The 23259-nt window shown below is 40.2% G+C and overlaps 1 long non-coding RNA gene across 1 annotated transcript in view; it reads left to right on the top strand.

Annotated features, from left to right (window-relative positions):
* The window catches only part of LOC307046301, a 78617-nt gene that overhangs the window by 40041 nt on the left and 15317 nt on the right, over positions 1-23259 (top strand). The window contains exons 2-7 of the long non-coding RNA XR_013810130.1: positions 3431-3843; positions 9147-9208; positions 10961-13546; positions 13758-13822; positions 14731-14839; positions 15286-15348. This is a non-coding gene — a long non-coding RNA (uncharacterized lncRNA). The remainder of the gene's footprint in view (positions 1-3430; positions 3844-9146; positions 9209-10960; positions 13547-13757; positions 13823-14730; positions 14840-15285; positions 15349-23259) is intronic.

The raw sequence follows: 23259 nt of genomic DNA, 5'->3' as shown, positions 1-23259 counted from the left end.
GCCCCCCAGCAGGAGAGGGGGGCGTGCCCAGAGATCAGCTGCTGGGCTCTCAGAAGAGGGGGAGGAAAAGAGAGGCTCCGTTTTTTATTCTTATATTATTATCTAGAGTTGTTATTCATTTGTTTTAAAGCTCAATAAATAACAAAGAAGACCTTTGACTGGCACTTTTCAAATTTTGTCCGGAAGATTTTAACTTTAACGGACATGTTGACCGCCGAAAAAAAAATCTGACTGAAACTCTGCCGCACGGTCCCCTCGTCCCTTGGAAGAGGCAGAGAGGTGGGTGTTTGTCATCTGCTGGTGGACTACCGGAGAGAATTACAGCAGGAGCAAACGCTTGCCTCGGGGAGGGAGAAAAAGAGCCAGAGCGTCCACAGCGGAGAATAAACAGAAGGGCAACCATGGCAACCATGCGTGGGAAGTCTTCTTCGCTGCTTTTGTGGCAGACAACAGCGCCACTTACAGGCTCGGCATATGTACTACAGCGTCTCCAGCTCTTTTGAGCGGTCTCACGTGAACGGACATGTTTCTGGTGCCTGTTGCGTGTGGACGGAAGACTTTTTTGATAACGATTGCGGTCCGTTTGCAGGTGGAGCGTTGCCCATGTAGGCGGAGCGTCACCGCCCACTATTCCGGGCTGACGTCAGCTCGGATGGAATCTGTATCCACTCGTTGTAGCCCCGTTTTTAAAAGATTTGGGTACTGAGGAAAAGAGAGAGGGTTTTATTTTCTGACGCTGGGTGAGTTCCCCGACGAACCGGGGACACATATTTATGTATAAAAGACATCACAAAGTGCATTTTGCATGATAGGTCCCCTTTAAGGTATATTTTCAACTCAGGACTTTTACATGTATTACTATTACGAGCTAAGTTCCTTTTTCACCACTGTCACAATATTAAAGTAATGAAGCTCATTTTGTAACTTTTTAAAGTACAGAAAGCGGAACACAAGATGCCTTTCTTTAAATGTAAGTACTGATGTTTATATCTTATTTCTGACTGCAATGATATTTTGAGCACGATGATGTTTGGGAATGTGTTTTTTGCCTCCAGGTAATGACTGTGAGTCGGGTGAAGAAGAGCTTTTCTTCTTCTATCTTGGTTGCTACCTGCTGTAGAACAAAATCATTTCTCTTGCAGACGAATAAACGGAACAGAAGAGCAATTCAATTCACATTCGACCCATTTAAAGTAAAAAACACCCATGAAGGTTAATTCTCCCTTAAATGACCTCAGCCTTCTCCTTCCTTTTACATTTAGTTAAGAGTGATGTGTCCCGTTTCAGGTCCTCTCAATAGATTTCTTAACTGTGAAATGTACAGCTTGTCCCTCATCATCGTGCTGCATCACGGTGAGGAAGTAACTATGCAGCGAATAATCACTGTAAACATGATCACAATAATAATGATGGTAATTGCCTCGCTGACGCTGCCAGCAGCTCTCTAAAGCCCTGTTTGTTTTCTGATCCCTCTTCACAGGAGTCATTTTGGTCTAATGGTCTGTTTAATCTCCCTCTTTCTCTCTTTCTCCCCCCTTCCTCTCTCTCCATCTCTGTTCCCTTCTTCTCTTTGTTTGAAATGGAGCATGCTGCACACTAAATGGAGGTAATAGAGGCTCCATTTTGCAGCTAAGAGGGTAATTTACTAACTCTTTGAAAAACATAATTCTCAAAACGGCATAAAAGGAGCAATTGTCCCTTTGTTATGCCATTTGCCTAATTTAATCTGCCTTTGCTGTTATTTTAACTCTTGTTAAATGGCTTTTTGCGGTTAAAAAAGTTCAGAAATGTGATTTCAAACAACTGAAACATTAACACCTCCAAACAATTACTGATAATGAAAGATGTAGGAATAAGAGGATGCCTTTCAATAATATTTTTGTATTTTACCATGAACAACAAACTTTTTTCAAATGATCCTTTTCCTAAATAGAATGATAAACATGTTGTAAGATAAGGATAAACACAAGTCTTTAAATGGTCAGATATGAATACTTTCCTTTTAGTTTAAGAACCAACGAAAAAAAATTCCACGTTTACATTACAACTCAGAAACCAACAGTATTTTGACAAACTGAATATTATTATTTTTTCTACTTGTAATAATTTATATTTATCGTCAGAACAAGAAGCTTACCGGCTTTTGAGTATAAATGAGCCCCAATTAAAGCCGTATCTGTGAGCTCTGGTTAAACCCACCTCACTAATGAACGGTGGTAACACGTTTTAAAACCTGGATGATATTCATGCATTAGGACGTTTGTCAGAAAGCTCATTGCCTGTAAAGAGCAATAATGTTTATCTTCCATGCACCTGCCTAACACCTAGCGCCTGGTTAGGTAATTGATCATTTATCACGTACAGCAAAGGACTGATTGACGTGTGAAGTGACCTTGTAATTAGAAGTCAAGGCTAGATTTAATCAACAAGGCTCAATATAAATCATCTTCTGGTGATGTCTAGTGGATACAAAAACAATTATTAAATTAAATGAAAGGATCATGCACTTTATTATTGAGGTGGTATGTTTGTGTGGGACTAAGAACACGTGGATAATGAATGATACACATTGCACTGTGAGGCTGTATCGCTGATACACATCAAAATCTGCGGGATTGTTGGGTGAAATGTAGCATTTAAAAAACCGTTTAGTCTTTATAATATATCCACTTTGACTGCCAACCCTGTTATAAACCGCGGATATAAGAACAAGCATTCCAAAGCTTTCAGAAATATCTCGTTTTCCCCCTCTTTATTAGCTGTAGTTGCCACCTGCATGAGGATATACTTCTGGGGAGACATTCTGGCTAACTAAATTAGCTGAAGACGTGGTTTTACTTTAGTCTGCGTTTCCCATGTTTTTACAGATTTGGTGTCACCAACAGTTGGTCACGATGAGCCCCATTTGTCCTGAGAGTGGTGCCAAAGTAGTTTAAGAAAAAAAAACGTGTTTAATACGTGAATAGTGTCCATTTTTACTAAGCCTGTCTCAAATGTAAACTATTACAATTGACTTAACGGTAATCTTCTAAAATGGACTCAGGCCACATCGGCTCAGCTTTTTTTGGAGCTTAAGTCTGATGTGGAATATACAGTATGTTGGCATATATGTTGTTAATGCAACCATTTGCATGCTAAAAGCCTAATGCTGCTAGCAAGCCTAGAAAATAACTTCACGTTCTTGTTTTCAATCTTTAAGTGAACAATTGTCATCTTGTGAGAGAAAGACTCGCAGTGAAGAGAATAGTTTGTGTGATTTATATTTTTTGGTTTGGATAGCTTTTCTAAAAGGCAGAGAGATAGAAACCACTGGTTTAATTAAGCATTTAGACTTAATTAAAGAAAGAATAATTGAACGGCTGAATTAATTAAAACCACCAATGTGCAAGATTTATTAGTTGGTTTTTAATTGTCTTTATTTGACTTTTAGGCAATCCATTTGGTCTGACTCTACCTAATGAAACGGAGACTTGAGCTGTGATGTTAAAGCCCGGTTTCCAGAAAGGACTTTTGAACATTCTGCTGACACACGGCATCTCTTCAGAGGCGTTGGAGCGCAGCTACAGGACGACTGACAGACTGGCAGGCCGCTCTCTGTTTTTTTTCCCCAGGAGGAAACTTGTCCCTAAGTCAAATTAGATCCGCTGACATCTCCTCGGCTCTGCCTTCTTCTTGCGGTGTGTGTGGCTGAGCCTGCCGAACATCTGAAGCCTCAGATGACGAGTCGTGGGAACTGCGGAGGAAACTGTGCCACGCTCCGTCACAGATGGCACCGCCAAACGCTTCTGAGAACATCATGCTCTGCCGAGGAAGCGTCAAATTGAATTTGTCGGAGGAAAACAGGTGTGCTGAGTTAGGTGCTGTCGTTTTAATGTGGCTCTCTGTCTCACAAACACGCACGCTGAGACACTTGTCAGCACACACCCATACACACACCCAAGAGTTAAGTCAGCCTTTTAAATATTTCAAGAACTATCCGTAAAAGAAACACTTGGCATCCATTTTTTTAACCCAAAGTTCCTGCACCTTATGTTTACCAACAACACATAACACCTCAGTATATCTGCTACAATTTTAAATACGAATTGCAGCAATGAGGGCCTTATAATAATCAATAATCTGGTCTGTATGATCACATTTTAGTCACCTACACCTCTTGGTTTCCCTGATCGAGGTTTTTTCTAAAAGCCAGTGAAAAGTAATTGTTGGTCCTGTCAGAAGGGAAGCCTTTTAAAGAATGTCTTAGTCGTCTAACAATTACTACGATTTTGTCAACAAATCCATTGTTCATTTAATCAACAGATCTGTTTAACTAAACAAAAACAACAATCATACAGTAGCACGTTTCCTATAACTTCTACATAGCAAAACCCCCCCCCAAGCCCGCAGTAAGTGCGCCGGACTCTGTGGCCATTTCTCAATCGCGAGGATGCTTGCTTGGTAGCACACGTCTTCCGAGTCACTTCCTTCAGAAGCTAGGCAAGAATCCTTTCTGGCAATCGGAAAACGAAGAGTGGAACAGGCTAGCAATTGTGCAGGTGTGCGTCATATGAGAGGCCCCGCCTTACATTTTCCGCCACAGATTTGGGGAAATTAGTCCGTTGTGGGGATTTGAAGGATGCGAAGTCTACCCATGTGCAGGAATTGGATTGGAACAGTTCTTCGGCGGCACTCAATGACGTAGTATTCTTGAAATATTGTCTTGGAAGCCCGTTTCCTCGCGATTGAGAAACGGCCCGTGCCCAACATTCGTTGTGTCCAAACGGCGATACTGCCACTTCCGTATCAGTCCGTGACGTCACCCGGCCCAAAACAACTTTTTCCCATTGACTAACATTGGGAAAGAGAGACGTCTGTAAATCAGCGGAGATTTTTTTTTTAACTAAATAAACTACCCAGTATGAACAATTTCACAGCCCTTATTAGAATCATTCGGTCCTTAAAGTTGTAAAATGCACTAAAAGCCGAATCTAGATGTATTTTCTCACTCCATTCACTCTAGTGAGCCGAGAGTGGGAGCTCGGGGGCGGGACTTAAGGGGAAACTCAACTGTGCATGCTCTAGCCAGGCATGTCGGGTAATCTGTGACGTTTCGCTCTCTCAAAAGTTGGGCCATTTTGCCTTCATGCGCCGATGAGCAGCTCTCATAGGAAAGAACGAGACCCCGCCTCCCACGCTGTATCCAGGTTTGCGTTCCGATAATCCAAAAATCATCTCCTAAATTCTAACCATAGACTCTATATATAGTTCTAACCCTATCTCCTATTCCTTGACCTCTGAGTGAAACGTCACGGGGTTAAGGGATAGTGGATAGGAGAAATTCAAAAGGACTAAGGAGAAGAGACTGCGGTACTTTAGAGAATCCGAATGCACTTTCACTATCTGACGTGTTTATGATGCGCCAGCGGACGTCATTGTGTGCATCTGCTGCTGTGGTGAAACTATGGAAACTAGTGTTCTATACACAAGTTATTGAGCCGTTTCCGCTCTACATCCTGAACTCCTCCCTTCGATGCAATGCACTTCCGTTTTGGCGGACTGGGTTTGTTTTGCTAGCTAGCTCCGTTGTGCCGACAAAGGACTGATATCGCAGAGACAAAGAGGATATAACAATTACAACATGAAGAAAAGTGGTTCGGGAACTACGTGTGCGGTAGTTGGTTGCAATCACTCGAGAAAGCACCTGAACGAGTGGTTAGATAGAGAGTGCTACGACCACAAACCAGCACCCAGCCATGTTGTTCATTAAATACAGATAAACACAACAAATACTGCATGCATTGTATTTTTTAATATTATATATGAATATTTTCATAGTGATGTAATTGTGTGGGCTGCTTTTATATTTTAATTTGTAATACCTGTTAGGATTAAACATGTGATCTTTCTTGTTGAAGCCATTTCTTTAGTTTCCTCTCAACAATTAATTAATTCAGTGTTATTTATGTACAGTATGAGCTTAATATGAATGATGAACTGTGTTAAAAGAAATTGTGGCACTCTAAGGAACATATGAAATGCAATAATGCAATAACAGTGCAATAATGAAATTAAATTACATCAAACTTTATTTTCACTCAAACAGTACAGGCACATATGATATATTGCACAGCATAAAGAGATCATGTAAATTGTGCATTATGTAAACAACAGACAACTGTTGGCTCCTGTGGGCATGACCTAAATAAGGCAGTTTATTTTGGTTTTATGCTGGGCCACGTCGTCATGTTATCCTCCCAGTTTTGCACTGAATTCGGGTGGGGGAGAGTAACGCCATCTCCAGTCAAAGAAGTAGAATCGTGTTCCCAAGCTAGCATCACTGTTAGCATCGAAATCGCTGTGTTTACACCAGTGCCCGTCTGACTGTTTACATCGGTTTACACCGACAGACGCTGTGCAAAAGACTTCCGGCGGAAATGAAGTGCATTTGTGTAGTGTCATGGCGCTACCCGTGTTTTGGCGCGTAAACTTGTCTATACAACGGACTACATGGATGTTTAATAAGAACAAGGGACTCATCTAGAGACTCTGCACCGTGCTCTGATGCTGTTGTTTTATGCTTTATGAATGTGGACAACAGAGAAACATATTCTTCATGACCAAAGTTGGAATTGAAATAAAAAAGGAAAGTGAAATTTATGCTCGTCACCCTCTCCCTCCGGTCCACATTAATACAAATGATCCCAATACTTATGATTGTATGAAAATATCTTAAAATCAATACAAATGTATTTATTATAAACGTTAGTCCTTAACACCTATCACTGTGTATATCACCATTCAAACATCTTTTAAAAGTTGAACAAACCCCACACAGCTCAGTGAAATGTTGACTTTATTTGATCATTTCAGTAAAAACTAACGTTCATATTTCTCTTTTTGATTATAATACTGATTAACGTTCAAAACAAAGCACTTTGGCAACTTACCACATACATTAAGCTTAATAAGCACCGTAACTTTCATGATATAATTTCTCCGTCATAATCGTTTGTTTCCGTGAACTGTTGTGTGACGCAAATGCTGCGGCTGCAAGGCATTGTGGGGCAGCATTTGCTCCTCTCCTTTCGGTTAGGGAGGTCCAGTGGTTCCTAAGCTAAAGGAGGTTTTAAAGGAAGTTTGAAACCTCCTTTCCTTTCATTTGGAGAATTGGAACGGCACTTATCATGGCTGCCACTGACGTACTTCCGGGTAATTTCAGGTGGTTAGTAAGGTTCCTAAGCTAAATGGACTATTGGAACGAGTTCTTATTATACATCCATGATCCACCCACAAAGGTGTTTTGAGTTTGGAGGATTTAGAACGTCTTCTTCAGTGGTGTTTGGGACATTTGACTACACACAACTCAGCCTGAGAAGCACTGTAATCAGGCAGAATAACTCAAAACATGTGCGGGTGTGCAGAGCCTGGTTATTCACAGATAACATGCTAACATTTACACATGGTAGAGGATGGATCAAACTGATCCATATGATGACAAAGATCTCTTTGGGTGAGTTTGGTTTGGGTAAAGATTTGTTTTTTGTTTTGGGCCCAAGTCCATCTGCTGTTGAGGACCATGTGATATGGTTGAGCGCTAGAGAAAAAACTAAGATGCATTGTTTTGCCAAACTGCTTTTTCTATATGGCAGATAGTGTCTTTTCATCCATTAGCATAATACAACACAAATTATAGCAGTTTTTGTTAGAAAAGGAAAAGAACGCATCAGATTCATGTCTATTTTAATATTTATTGAATCTACAAATTAAGAAAAATGACAACGAAAATGAAAAAAAGTACGTACATTATAAAGTGAAAACATGCCCGTTACACATCCTGCTTTCCCTCACACCTGGTTGATATTCAGCAGCTCCAGCAGCCGCTTCAATACGTGTCAAGATTAGCTCGCTCCCCTGGGTCGGCCAATCACGGTTCACGGTACATGACTTGCCAAACTGAATCACCCAATCCTGAGCGAGAGAAGAGCCGGAGCGATGATACAACACTTGGTGTCTGATGTGTGTGTGTGTGTTTGTGTGTTTAGCTTCCTGTTAGCATTTTGTGCATCTGTTTTCAAGTTTTTGGATAAGTTGTTTTTTTTTCTCAATATTTGCATGAATCCATCTTTCTCTGTGCATTTATGAGTTTGAGTTTTTGTGTGTATTTCCTGGCTTGCATTATATTTTTTTCTACACGTGTGTTAACACATGAATGCATGCATGTGTGTGTATCTGTGTTTGTGTGTGTGTGTGTGTGTGTGTGTGTGTGTGTGTGTGTGTGTGTGTAGCCCGTATCTTCCGTGCCGCTGTCTGCCTACAGATGGGATGTGTCACATGCTGAGTGGACAGGCATATTGAAGCAGGGGAGGGGACAGATTGGGGGGGATAAACGGGATCGGGAGGGGGGGGTGTGTGGGGGAAGAGATGTGGTGGTCATTTTAACATGACTCAGCATTCCTCTGACCTTCCCCATACGACTGATGTCTGATGTAGCCGCAGGAGGTCCGCTTCAAAAGCTGTTATGAATATTCAACGTTTCCTCTCTCCTTCCTCCACCAGGCAATCCATCATTCATAAACACGCCTTCACACCCTGCTGGAGGGTGTGTGACTCCCCGTGTGTGTTTCCTATTTTTGCCAAATGTGCGCATCGGAAGTCAGTGTGAAATATTCCCTTGCAGGGATTTTAAATATTCAGATCATTCCAGTGTATAATAATTTGTTTGCTATTTCTGCCACGTCAGGCTGGTAAATCCAGATTTACCCGCTTATGTTGACAATACAAAGGTAACTTCTGCGATTTAAGAACATTGCGTCAAAGCATTCTATACAAAAAATCAAAACCCACTGTTTTAAGTCTTCACTCTTTGATTTTTATATTTAGTTGGGTCGCTAAATGTCAGAAATGCATCATGGTTAGCTTGTTTTTCTTATCTTGAAAGTAAAATTGTGAAAGTGTAAAAAGTCCACTGTGTTCTTTTGAAATGTAATAGCAAGGAAAAGCACAAAGAAACAATTGTAAATATCGAATTAAGCTAACAATGTTTTACATCAGTGCTTAACTAATTGTAAAGTTAGTTAGTACATTTAAGTATATAGATATCTTTTGTATACTGACTCGAACTGCATACTGACACTAATTGTTTATTTTACTTGTCCTTCTTTTAGATTCCTACCTGCAGTAAAGGAAGCTGAAGATAAAACATCCCAGCATGCATTCTGACTTCAGGGTATGTGTCTTAAATATCTTATTAGGTAGCTAAATCTAACTGGCAGGAAATATGCTAACAGCAGTAAAATATAAATTTGAGTGGACTTCCTTTATGTCTTCAGGGGTCCATTTGTCAGCAGTATAACAGCATGTGCTTACAAAAGTACCTGTGTGCAAGTTTGTGTGAGTGTGTTAGTGCTGTATTTGCATTCTCTCTCATTGCACTAAGCGCTGAGCTGATATATTAGCTCAGTAAATCTTTGTACACCTTTTAGGTAAATCAGTCGTCTCATCACAGTAAACAGGAGAGCAGAAAGTGAACACACACAGCTGCTGCTATCTCTGGTTGTTCAAGACAAAATAAGACCATTTCAAACACAATAACACTGGTAATCTGTACTCAAACTGAAAAAGGAACCGTCTTTCCCTCAGTTATTTAATTCCAGCTGCTCTTTAAACTGTATCTGCAGACAGAAGGTCAATATTTGCAATTTGAACCCATTTTCAAGCTGTTTTTACCTCTGGGAAGGTAAAATTGGATGTTTTGTCATGTCTGGGGAGAGGCGTAATACTTTAAGGCATTGGATGTAGTTTTCCTCTCGGACGCTGTTTTTCTGTTAAAAGCTGATTTTCATTGATATGATCAAGAAAAAATTCAAAAGCACTATATGGGTACCCTTATCATTATCATTATATTACCCTAATATCAGCATCACCTAGACAGTTTTTTAGGTCAGTTAAAGATGAAACATTTATAATTTGTCTAAAGGTAAACCAGACTTTTTTTCTGCAAAAGTTTAAAAAAAAAAAACGAATCATGACAAAAATAATATCAACTTAATATTTAAGGTTTAAATCAAGCAGTTATTTCGTTGAAAATACTTTTCTTCTTGTTTAACCACGACCAAATCAATATGTAATCTTTTCCTTTAAACCCAATGAAAATGACGAGGGCTAGCTTTTGTGTTGCCTTTACCAATTTGCAGATAATCACCATAACCAACACACAGCCACAGCCATATTATGACCAAATGACAGGGCATGTAAGCAAACAACTCCCCTCTTTCACATCCAGCAGATCAACAATTTGACAAAGGTGAAATAAGGTGCAACCAAGAAAAACAGCCAAAGATAATCTGATGTTTAAAGACTGACAGAATGGATGTTTCTATTGGAATAAAGACACACACACAGTGACAGTGAAGCACATATTCACTGATTTCAAATGAAACAAAACTCAACGTGGGCCCAGCGTTAGTGGACAGCAGGCGAAGAAGAAGCTGAATCATGTTCCGGGTCATGTGACGAGAGTGGACACGGCTGTCAGGGCTCGTGTGTGTTATAGTTTAGAGCAGTGGTGGTGTTTTTTATTTTTTGCAGGCACATGTGTGGTCTCTAAGAGTCTGTACAGAGTTTGTGTTCGTGTGTGTTTGTAACAGAGATGAGTTTGTTGTTTATGCATGTGTCTATAAATGTGACATGGAAATGACTCTGTGTCTGAGAATGTATGTTTTTTATTACCATCTGTTCATCTGTTTTTGCAGTGTGTGTTGAAGTTTTTTTAATTTTTGTTTCTCTGTGTGTGTGTGTGTGTGTGTGTGTGTGTGTGTGTGTGTGTGTGTGTGTGTGTGTGTGTGTGTGTGTGTGTGTGTGTGTGTGTGTGTGTGTGTGTGTGTGTGTGTGTGTGTGTGTGTGTGTGTGTGTGTGTGTGTGTGTGTGTGTGTGTGTGTGTGTGTGTGTGTGTGTGTGTGTGTGTGTGTGTGTGACACAGATCGTTCCTGACAGCATGCAGAGAGCTGGCACACGGCTGTCCTCTCCTCCACCCACAGTCCTGTCTCACACGGTAAACGCATCCTCACTTTACGTCTGTTTTCCCCAATGAGACTCAGGACGACTGCTCAGACACACACACTTCTACACACACACACACAGATAGAGACACACACAGTTCAGATGGTGCAGAGCCAAACAGAGACCCTGGAACGAAGTGACAGAGTGTGGACCGTAAACTGTCCTGTTCAATTCCCACATCACCGTCACAGCGGGACCATTGCTCTAATGGGGGAAGGCATCTCCGGTGAAAAACAGAACCCAAAACACCTCCTAAAGTTCGACTTGATTTTGGATTGGAGAAAGATGGAGTGTCAGTTGTGTATTAGGACATGTTCCAAACTGTAAGGCATATCTGGACGACATTGTTGTCTATTCTAATGACTGGTCTAGCCACATGTCTACCTCCAGAGAAGTTTTTAAATGCTTGTCGGCCGCATCCCTAACGCTTAACCTTGCCAAATGTGAGTTTGGAAAAGGTACCGTTCTCTACCTTGGTCAGCAGGTTGGTCGAGGGCAGGTGTGCCCTGCTCATGCAAAGATCAGGGCAATTGCCTCCATCCCAGTGCCATCCACCAGGAGGGAACTTCGCCGCTTCCTAGGAATGGCAGGGTACTATCGCCGTTTCTGCGAAATGGTGCGTAGAGCGGAATATGAATACAAACTGCAGATTCGCAAGTTAGAGATAGAAGCTGAGAAAGAAATCACGTTAAAGCGGCTTGAAGTTGATGCCCTGAGAATCTCTTCAGAGCAGACATTTGAGAGGTCAATACCTTCGCATACAGTCTCTCATACAAAAAGTTTTGATGTTAGTAAAAATATTGCTTTGGTGCCAACTTTTAGAGAGTCAGAAGTTGACTTATATTTTTGTGCTTTTGAGAGGAATGCTACCGCACTATTCTGGCCTAAAGACATGTGGCCAATCCTACTGCTTAGTGAGGACGTAACAAATGGGGTGTTGACGCAGCACTTTTACACGTGATAGGGCAAAGATGGATTTTTCTGTCATCAATTTACACCAAATGTATAAGGCCTCCGTCAATTAAAAGGTACTGTTAGAGCCAGTATTTTGATTTGATAAGAAAGGCCACCTAATTGTGACGTCTGTAGTCAACGCACTATAAAGGACTACATTTCCCACGGCGCCTGTGCTAACGCCACAGTGATGGGCAACCTGTTGAGAGACGCCGTCGACGAACAGTTTTTAACCATAACGTAACCGTACTCGTACCGTACATGTACATACAAACCGTACAAGTACCATTTAAGTTGTGAAGTTATAAGCATTATCACGAAAGAAAGAATACCTAAGTTGTTTGTTTTATTTGAGTTTTGCCTATTTCTTTTGAATATTGTAAAGGCCTATTTTTCTTTGTTGCATGTGCAAAAGTTTGTTATTTTATTTTGAGCAAACGTATCGCAACATCTTCTAACCATCGGAGGCCAAGCAACACTTCAAACTGTGAGTAATTTAAGGAAAGAAACGAGTTAGAACTGTCTGTTTAAGGCGTCTAGTGTCTTGATAGAAAAACAAGGAAGGAAGCCACGACAGGTACCATTAGTCCAAAAACGTTCATTACTCTGATTAAAAGGCACTTTGCCCACCATAGCACTTAAAGTAGCTACACAGAAGGTATTTCAGGTTCTACCTAGGAAATTGGCTTGCATTTAGTTTCTGAGCTAAGGTTCATGCTCTATTTCCAGGTGTTTAATCACATTTGACAGATCAATAGTTGTCAGAAAAGCAGTTTAACCATACTTATTATTTGTTCTTTAAAGTCCATTTGAGGTGTGTGGGGAGTTAATATGTATACAATATTTGACAACACTAACTTGATATACTTGTTTGTACTGTGGTGCCCCTTCTTTTCTCCCTGTTATGGGATATGAGTCACTGCATGTTAAGCTTCTTGAACTCAGTGCCCTGAATATGTCAACATAAGTTACTTAAGAGGAAAGGCTTATTAACTGGACTGTATCTGACTTTTTCACTTGGGTTAACTATCCAAGTGTTACAAGAAGCAGACAAACTTATTACAAACTATTACAAAACGTTTCAATCAAATGGAAAAGCAGTCCAATAAGACAGATAACTGCACTGTACCTCAAAATGGTTCAGGAACTTTCAAGGTGGGGCTTTTTGGATCAAATGTTGTGATTGGTCAAACACAAACCTGATGCTGCTAACGAGCCTTGGTTTTCGCTGGTATCAATATAAGCACTTTAGAAGGGAATTTCTTGTATTGTTATTGATGTTTAAACAACATAGCCATCGAGTAGTTTAAAGATATGCTTTATGGGGTTGTCCCTTTCCTGCAGTGTGTTGTATACGTTTTTGTGCATGTAAATGGTACATCATGACATCACTATGTAACATTTGTGCTTCTATTGGCTAACACTCCAACACATTGTACGTGATGGGCTAAGGGGCGGGACAACTCTAAGCGGTTGCCAAACCACATCAGCACCGGCCAGCTCACCAATCAGAGCAGACTGGGCTCTGGTTTCAGACAGAGGGTGAAAAGAGGTGCTGGCAGTATGATAAAAAATAAAGCATGTAAACACATCACAGTAGAGGCACAAAATATGAATATGAACCTGAGAATGTGTATTATAGGGCCCCTTTTAAAAATGACAATACAAAGATACTTCAGTTACCTCATCTATTTGTTCCCTAAGTGGAGTTAACTGGAAAATAAACAATAATGGCTAATTGTGTGTCTCCTGTTGCATCCTAGAGTAGCACCTTCCTGGGTACTACCTAATCTCCAGGGTCCTTCAGCTGCAGTGGAAATGCAAAAAGGTTTGTGCAAAGCTCCTGATTTATTTCCTGAGTTCCCTACACCCCTGGGACAGTTTTTGTTGAAATGGGGTCAATGAGCTCCACCAGTGGAACCTGTGTTATTCATGTGCAGAAATTCTCAGTAAACATTTCCTGGGAGCGTAACAGCTGAAAAAGTACTTTTGCAAAGTGAATTTAATGAAGTGGGTCCATTCTCGGGTCTAATCTTGAGTTGCCAGAACCACAGCTGTTAAAAAAACATGAAGCAGTGAAAAAGCTGAGAAAACATAATGCAGCTCCTGGTACTGTTTGACCTCACGCATAACGGGAGTATCTCTTTTTGTATTTGTTGAAGCCCACGCAAAACACATTTTGAGGGAGTACAGGCACCAACAGTACACAATAATAAGAAACCAGACTGACCTGAGAAGAGTCACTCATATCTGTGTCTCTGCGAGTTTCTTCCTGTACATTTGCAAAGAGAAAACACAGTCAACACAGAGAAAATCTGAATGGAGCTGTTGCTTTGATACAAACTGTGTTAGACACTGTGCAGATTAACCTGGAGATGAGCTGCAGCGTCCCAGTGTTGTGTAGATCTCGGTCTAATAGTGTTTGTTTGGGATGTTTACTACCCTTGAATGCTTACGATATAAACATTACGGATCCTTAAAGTCTTAATGCAGCTGGCAGAATACAGTACAGTATGCAGTAATGCAGCTATTATTGAATATCGATGTTGACACCCAATCCAGGTTACTATACTACCTGGTAATAATGGTAATTATTATAGGTATATTTATCAGTGAAGTATATATAAGTACGGAGTGTCTATTTGCACCCGGGTGAAATAGACACACGGCAACTATTTGGCTATTTCCACCCACCCCCAAAACAATTTATGCGTTGCTTCCTTTCCTTGTGCCCAGTGAATCTACAGAGATATCTTCACCTTCTGCTGGCTTTAGTGCCGGAGGAATCACTGTGCACGAAGATGATCTCAGGTCTCTCCAACCAGGAGCATAACTCAATGATAATGTGAGTAGAAAATGTGCCCTAGTTTTGATATGGCAATCAAATAACATTTATATAAAATGTTAATTGAATAATGTTACTGAATGGTTCATTTCATCCACCATAGGGGAATTACAATTTGACGCAGCAGCACAAGGGAATGAAGTTATCAAGGAAACATTTCCATAAATACCTATACATCCAAAACAGTAGCTACGGACACCCGGGTGTAAATAGCATTGTTAGCTACGGACACCCGGGTGTAAATAGCATTGTTAGCTACGGACACCCGGGTGTAAATAGCATTAGGCGCTTTCACACCGCAGCACTTTTCCCACAAAGGGTCATCAGAATTTCATGAGAACTCAAGTACAGATCGCGTTCACACCGGAATAAATCCCTGAGGGAGGATTAGGCAAATGAAGCCGCTGACGTCACTTCTTCTTCTTCTGCTTTGGGTTTACTGGCAGGCCGCCCGCAAACAACTTCACGCCGTAAAATCCCCGGCCGGAAGTCCCCGGAGTTAGGGACTGGTGAGTAGAAGCTGCTGGAACTCCCATTAAGTGGGAAAAGTACTGCGGTGTGAACGCGCCTATTGTTAGCTACAGACACCCGGGTGTAAATAGCATTGTTAGCTACGGACACCCGGGTGTATATAGCTGTTTAAATGATCCTCAATGCAAATGTGTATGTCCTCAGACAGACAATCTTAATTTTTGTATGTTTTTAAACCCAACGCAAGATGAGTTAAGAGGTTCCCATATCCTCTGTAAACATATATTTACCGTAGCGACAACATGAACATGTTAATAAAGTGCTTTTAGTGGACAGAATCTGACCGGGGAAAACAGATGATTAATTACAGCTACATTTGAGTGCCCCCTGTTGTGAAATGGTGTATGAAACCATAAACTTTAAGTGAAAATCTGATATGCAGAGCGAGGTTATGTGCTCCACTAATTGTAGCTGCATAGGTTCATTTTCCATTTCCTCACAGACATGCTGTTTCAATCAGTAAAAGTTAAGGGCACTGTGGAATCTATTAAATCCACTCGATGTATTTCTGCAGAAACCAGAATGACAAATCGTAAAAATCTTAAACAGTTCAGTGAATTTTATTAAAGGGATATGACTGGATGTTGGAATATTAAACGGTAAATGCTGGCATGTAAATCCCAAGTTATTCAAAGAGTAATATAAGCTTGTGGATCTCATATGTTTCCATTATATTTCTATATCATTTGATAATTTCCCCTAGACTACCCGACAGCAGGATTTATCAGCGTATTCACTTCTGTCCTGCACTGTCCATTGTGCGCTGTGTAACTGTCTTGTGATGTGTCAGCCGTAATTAACCAAGTGTTCTGCATGCAGCCTTTGTACTCGGTGATTAAAGCGATTCTGTGCTGATCAAAGAGCAGAACGATCAGGGAGGAATAGGCCAAAGCATTACAGTCCTTCCTTTTATCCTCTGCTAAACTTCCACTGTTAAAACTCTCCGTGACATCTGTGGCTGGCGAATGATCTGAAAGATAAAAAGCTTTTCTGGCTTCAACCAGCGCTCAGATCAACAGTGAAGACGTTTTGATAAAGTACCATTTGAATAAAACATTGCTGAGCAGCTAACCTGGATTACTCAGATGTGACGGATTTCATTAGTATCAGCATAATAAACACAACACTTTTTACATGATAAAGATTGTCGCAGAAAATTGTTCACTAAAAAGAGATAAAAATAATGACTTCTAAATCTTCATTTCATGATTTAGCACCTTGTAACTGTCAGGAAACAAATTCAAAAAGCTTTATTGGCATGACCATAAGGACATACAGTACTTGAAAATCATAATTATTGCTAAATTGCAGACAGTGTCTTCTTTATTGAAGTGTACAGTATTGAAATATGTTGCAGCAGCAAATATGAAATCTTGTCCCGACTGTTCTTTCTTTTTTTCAATATAATAAATTACTTTTTAAGGAACCCGTCTAGCAAATTGCTAATTCTTAAACTATTACCAAAACACTAAACACGTTTCATCACAATATTCGCTAAAGACACTTAAAGAATCACTACATTTTTCATGGTAGGCAACTCAGAGCAATTGGTTGAGTTTAGGAGAGATCCTATGGTTAAATATTCAAACATTAATCAGAGACAAGATGTATCTTATTCAATATTGAATGAAACTAGGGCTGCTCGATTATGGCAAAAATCATAATCTCGATTATTTGGGTCAACAATTGTAATTGCGATTATTAAATGTGATTATTCTTTGACTTTGAAAACATCCATTTATTGGAGAATCTTTTTTTGAACAGTATGTTTTTAAGAGTTGATTACCCTGAACTTTAAGTATAATTCAACTGAAAACCAAAAAAAAAAAATTTATTTAAAAATAAAAAAGTAATAATAATAATAAAAAAATAATCGTTTTATTTCGATTACGTTGTTTTCGTAATCGTTGCAAGCCATAATCGTAATTAAAATTAAAATACGATTAATTGAGCAGCCCTAAATGAAACCACATTTAATATCTTACCTTTTTTAAGTGTTTTTTAGCCTAAAAGTAGCTACTTGCACGATGCTTACTCCGCTATCCAGTCCTACATAAACACATGTTTTAAATATTTGTTTTCATTCAGTTTAACACTTAAACATACCCATAAATCTTCTTAATTTAAACCTTGGAAAAGTGTGTTTAAAATTGCCCTCCAGAATGAAGCATACATTAAAAGCGTTTTTCTCCAGGTTGATGTTTGTTAGGGGCTTCCAAAAATGATAAAATCACGTTTGCAAAATGTTTTGATGTTGCTATGGTTTTGGGTTTAGTTAAGTTTAGGGAAAGAGTATGTTTTGGATTAAAAATAACTACATGGTTAATCTAAGGGGAAGATACAATAACTTCATTAATGTTAGGGAACCAGAGTTTTATTTTCCTTGACTTCATTCTGCTACTGTTTATTCCTAGTCCTGCTGGCTGTTATCATACGGTAACCAGTTTTCAGGCTAAGACTTTGCTCAACAACTAAAAGCTATGAATATGTATTTTATAGTTGTGTGTAGTGTATTTTCATCATCCATAAATCATCTTCCACTACCACCTTGTTAATTTCCTCATGAGAGGGGATTCCCTGCAGTGAGCATGAGAATGAACCTATTACAGTACATCGGGGACAGACAGATTAAAAGGGAAGATGGAGATGAAAGGTTTCTTTAGGAGCTCAAACATCACTTGTGTGGTTTCAGCTCACATGAGATCAGCCGGCTGAGCGTTCTGACAGCCTGGAAACATCGGACTCAGTCAGAGGAGAAATGCTTTTCGCTGCTCTGTTATTTCTGACTTTAGATGTGGTCACGGCACAATGTCTTTCTTTTCTGCACAGCTGCTTATTAGCTACTGGGAGATGTTTGCCTGCCGGGGCTCTGACAGCGTAATCCTGCAGATGAAAACCGATCACTCACCTTATAAAAACGGGCTCAATGATGGTCTATAATTTGCTGTCGGGGGTATGATCTGCCCCGACCTGCCCGTCCACAGAGTTTACACAGAGATCAGACCTGCCTGTGCCAGGACTGCCTCATTAAACAGGCTCATGCAGAAATCCAGAGAGGCATGCTCAAACTGAGAGAGACATGATGATGAACACACATGCTTCACATTAACTCATTGGATCGCCAGCCAAAAGTAGCTACTACAGTAGATCATGTTTGTTTAAATAAACCAGAATTATGAGTTAGTGTACTTTGATATCTCCGAACAAACAAAGAGAGGCAGAAACGAGAAACACCTTATTCTGTTTCCAGTTACATTTGAACCATTCAGAGCTCTTTATTTATTTAAAGTCATTTTCCTAAAATAGTTTCAGCCAGTCTCAGAAATAAACAATATATATTCTGTCAAAGTTATGTTGGTATAAAATAAATAACAGTGTTAGTGCTTGCTAATGACTCGATCGCATGTCGGTCTGTGGTTTATTTTAACAATAGGTATATATTTTGTAAACTATATAGACTATACAGTATATGGACTTTAACATCTCAACTATTGGAAGGATTACCATGTCTTTGTTGATACATTCTGAGTCCTCAGAGGATAACCCCTAATGAATTTCTAAATGGTCTGATTTGCTTTCTACTGTAGCACCACCACAAGTTTGATATCTGGGTTTTTTGGTTTATTATATCAACAACTATCAGATGGATTCCCATGGCATTTAGTTTGGACCTTCATGTTCCCCTTTGGACGATCCTTTGACTTTCCCTCAAAGCTCAATATCATGGAAAACTTTAGTCCCAAACTTTGGTTTATGATAAAATCTTAATCTAATCCGCCTCAATTGTACGGTCTTTACCAGGGCCAAGTGAAAGGTTAGGGGTGCTAAATACATTAAGCACAACTCTTTGATACCATAGGTTTGCATACAGTAGGTTTGATTTCTATAAAAGACTGACTACACATAAAACAATAAACAAAAGAATGCATTTTATTCATCACTGCACATGCACAACTACAGTTTATATGTGGGGTAACACATATGTTGCCAAAGTAGCTAGAGGGGGTCCTGGCTTATTGTATTAGGGGCACTGGCCCCCTCTTAGCGCTGCTGTTGACTCTGTGACCTCAGGATTACAGGGTGTTTTCATTCAGCAAGACATTTTGTTTTTATTACCCAATTAAGGAACATTTCAGTCAATTAGATTTGTAAGGGACTCCTGCACTTTAAGCTCTCATGCACCAATCGTTTTGCTTTACAATACATTGCATTTAGCTGACGCTTTTATCCAAAGAGACTTACAATAAGTGCATTCAACCAAGAAGATACAAACTTGAAGAAAACAGAATCATATAAGTACATCAGGTTTCATAGAGCTAAAGCATTTCAAGTGCTACTCAACTGGCTTTAGATAAGCCAGCCCTTTATTAGTATATAAGTGCTTTGTTATAAGATGTGTAGGCTTTCTGCTCTTCACAACAGAGATTCAGCCAAGAAACCTGATTGCTTTATCATGCAGTTATGGTGGTTGTAGAGGCAGGGTGGTCCGGGTCCTTCAGAAGGTTAAGAGTTCAACTCCTGCAGCACACAATGTGTTTGAACCTGTGAATGTTTTTGAGCAAGGCATTGAACCTTACATGTGCTTCTGTGCAGGTTTAACTACAGATCTTTTGTAAGATGAGTCCCAACATGCAGTGAGGCAAACATGTTCTACAACTAGAACACATGTAGACAACTAACTACCTCTTTCAGTAACAGGCCGGTAGTAGAGGTCAAACTCAAGGCACATTGTCTCGTGCCTTTCATGCCGTTCTCATGATCGCAATATTTCAGGAATGCCTGGGGGAATTTCTTCAAAATGGGCACAGACATCCACTTGGATTCAAGAATGAGCTGATTAGATTGTGGCGGTCAAAGGTCAGGGTCGCTGTGGTCGCACTTTACACGTTTTGGGCTATTACTAAAGAATGTATTCACTAATCTAGGCAATTTCACAAAGATTTCTAATAGGATAAAATGATGACGTGATGACATTTTGGACAGACATTGATGTAAACTGCAACTTGATTAATAGAGGTTGTCATTTTACTTAGGTCATCTTTTGGAGTTTTTGATATTGTCCCACTGCTGTACATAACTCCGTTTTTGGTTCGTCTTTCAAAATGCAAAACTGTGCTTTTCTTATTCAACAGCGTGATCATAATGAAAATGGGCATTATATGGTTTTTGTATGCATCAGTGAGCTAATATAGAAGTTATGAGGAGGGAGGATGTGTTTGCTTATTGTTTTCCGCAGTACGGACGAGCTAATTGAGTGTAAGAGGACATTGTTTGCACCGAGCAGCGTGTGTTGTATTAGAGAGCCGTTCACTGAACAGCTGATGGTGATTTAATTAACAAGGGGAGGTTATCTGACGATGATGTTTGACATGCACAAAAACACACATTATGTTCTGTTCTTTCTACGTGCTGCAAGGAACATTTATTGACACTGAGGTTCTTCTGAGACCATGATTTGTAGATTGATATTTAAATGTATAACCAATGGCAAGAAAAAAAAAAAAAATGTTGCAGTTATGTTGAGAAAACAAATGTGTTGTGTAGTAATGTTATCTGTAGGAGTCTGATGTATGTCTCGGAAAATAAATGTTATTCCCAGAATGGAAAGTTTAGAGTTGGTGCACACCTGCATTTCTAACAGTCTCCCTAATTACTTGTCCTTTGGTTTGGACTTTGACATAAGACTATAAATGAACATTTGTCGAAGGATTTGAGACCAAACGTGTGTTTCTTGAAAGACTTGAACCCTTGACTTGATCGACCTCCCAAATCCTTGAACTTTTCTGAAAAAGGACTTTTGACTTGCCTTGGATTTGTCTCAACTGACCGTGAATTTAGAAGTCATTTGGAGTTGTCTTAACTCTTTAAATATTGTGTATCTTGTGACCTGAGCCAAAGTTAAAACAGGTTGACTGAATACATCACGGTGTCCTTAACTCCGGGTATGTGTTTATGTGTCAGAGGAAGAAAGAGTCACGGTGTCAAAGTCAGTCAATCACTCAGTTTATATTGTCTTTTAAAGCTGTGACTGTGTTCGTAAGTCCACACATGTCGGTGTGTTTGTGTGTCTGTGTGTTTGTGTTTGTGTCTGACTGAGGGGGAGTCACAGAGCGAGCGAGCGAGTCAGTCTGTCTATATTTCTGTCAAAGTGACGACTCTCTCTAAGAAATCTTCGCCTTATCTCATGTTGACTCACAGTAAGAACCGACTCAAGGTGTTTCCACCTGGGCCAAGCACACACACATTACACCCCTCAGACATGACACGGTCACCTCAGCAGCTGTCTCATCGAGGGAGGGAGAGGAAAACGAGAAAGAGATACAAGAAGAAAGCTGTTTGAGGACACAGTCATCAGAGAGGAATGTGTGTGTGTGTGTGTGTGTGTGTGTGTGTGTGTGTGTTTGTGTGTGTGTGTGTGTGTGTGTGTGTGTGTGTGTGTGTGTGTGTGTGTGTGTGTGTGTGTGTGTGTGTGTGTGTGTGTGTGTGTGTGTGTGTGTGTGTGTGTGTGTGTGTGTGTGTGTGTGTGTGTGTGTGTGTGTGTGTGTGTGTGTGTGTGTGTGTGTCCTCGGTTACTTGCATGATAATTACCTGAGCAGCTCTGTGATTAGACTCACATCAGAGCAGAGCGCCACGACGGCAGCAATTGACAAGCGACTGGGACTTGTAAAAGCACAAACCCATCCAGACACAAAGTGAAACTCACAGAACAGCACACAGTGGACTCCCTGCTCTCCTCTGCTTTCTGTCTGCAAGAATAAACAGAGGCTTTTAACAACTTGGTCACGTCACAGCGAAATGCCTTTGAGAGTCGTCAGGATTATGGGCAGCACTTTAAGATAGCAATAGAGCCGAGATTAAAGCTCACACTGGTGCACCTTATACACTTTACTTTTTTAAAGGCTGGCACCAAACTATCCCATTAGGTTTAATATTGCAGTGTTTATTTTCACATCGACAAAGTGATCCTATGTTAAAGCTGACCTATCATGCAAAATGCACTTTTGTACGTCTTTTATACATGAATGTGTGTCCCCGGTGTTCCAGGGAACTCACCAAGTGTCAGAAAACACCACCCTCTCTATTTTCCTCCATACCCAAATCTCTTAAAAAGGGGCTGCAACGGATCTGATACAGACTGATCCAGATTTGAACACTTCTATGACATCACAGAAGTGGCGCTACGGCTTTTGGGCCAACTCCACCAATCAGGAGGAGACAGCCACGGACATTGCCGTTGGAAAGCGCTGGAAACGCTGTAGTACATATGCCAGGCCTGTAGATGGTGCTGTTCTCACAGAATCAGCCCATGAAAAGACAGTGTTAAATTGAGCGAAATGAGGAATGGCTAAAATGCATGATCTGTTTGGTATTATGAAAAATAAAAAGTATAAATATGCCTTATATAGGTATGGTCCTACACTATATTATTCAAATATAGCATGATAGGTCCACGTTAAGACACGGTTTGTTGTTAGTTGACATGAATCCTAACCCTAATGGAACCAACTTCTGCATATTTAACACAGTGTTATGATTTTTACTGCATATCTTTTCTGATTTGTCATAAATCTACCCTTGGCCTTTCCTCAACTTTGGAAAATCACTGCACTTGTTTATCTGCGTGGTGCCACTTCTATCAGTTAGAGAAATCTTTCATATCTGTTTCAAAGTGTTGAACAGGTTCCTGATGGCACCTCTCCAGCTGACAATGCAACTCCACTCGGGGAAGAATCCTTGTGTTGCCTCATTAGTTGATGAAAGCTTACCTGTGTAACCCAAACAAGGTGAAGCAGCTTCTCTAGCGCCACACTAGCTAGAGCTACAGATTTATTCAAGTTAAGGTAACCAAAGTGGCAGAAGCTGGCACACACACACACACACACACACAC

The sequence above is a fragment of the Notothenia rossii genome (assembly GCF_949606895.1).
Source record: "Notothenia rossii genome assembly, chromosome: 7".
Taxonomy (NCBI): domain Eukaryota; kingdom Metazoa; phylum Chordata; class Actinopteri; order Perciformes; family Nototheniidae; genus Notothenia; species Notothenia rossii.
The sequence above is the reverse complement of the archived record's forward strand: the minus strand, read 5'-3'. Positions and strand labels throughout refer to the sequence as shown.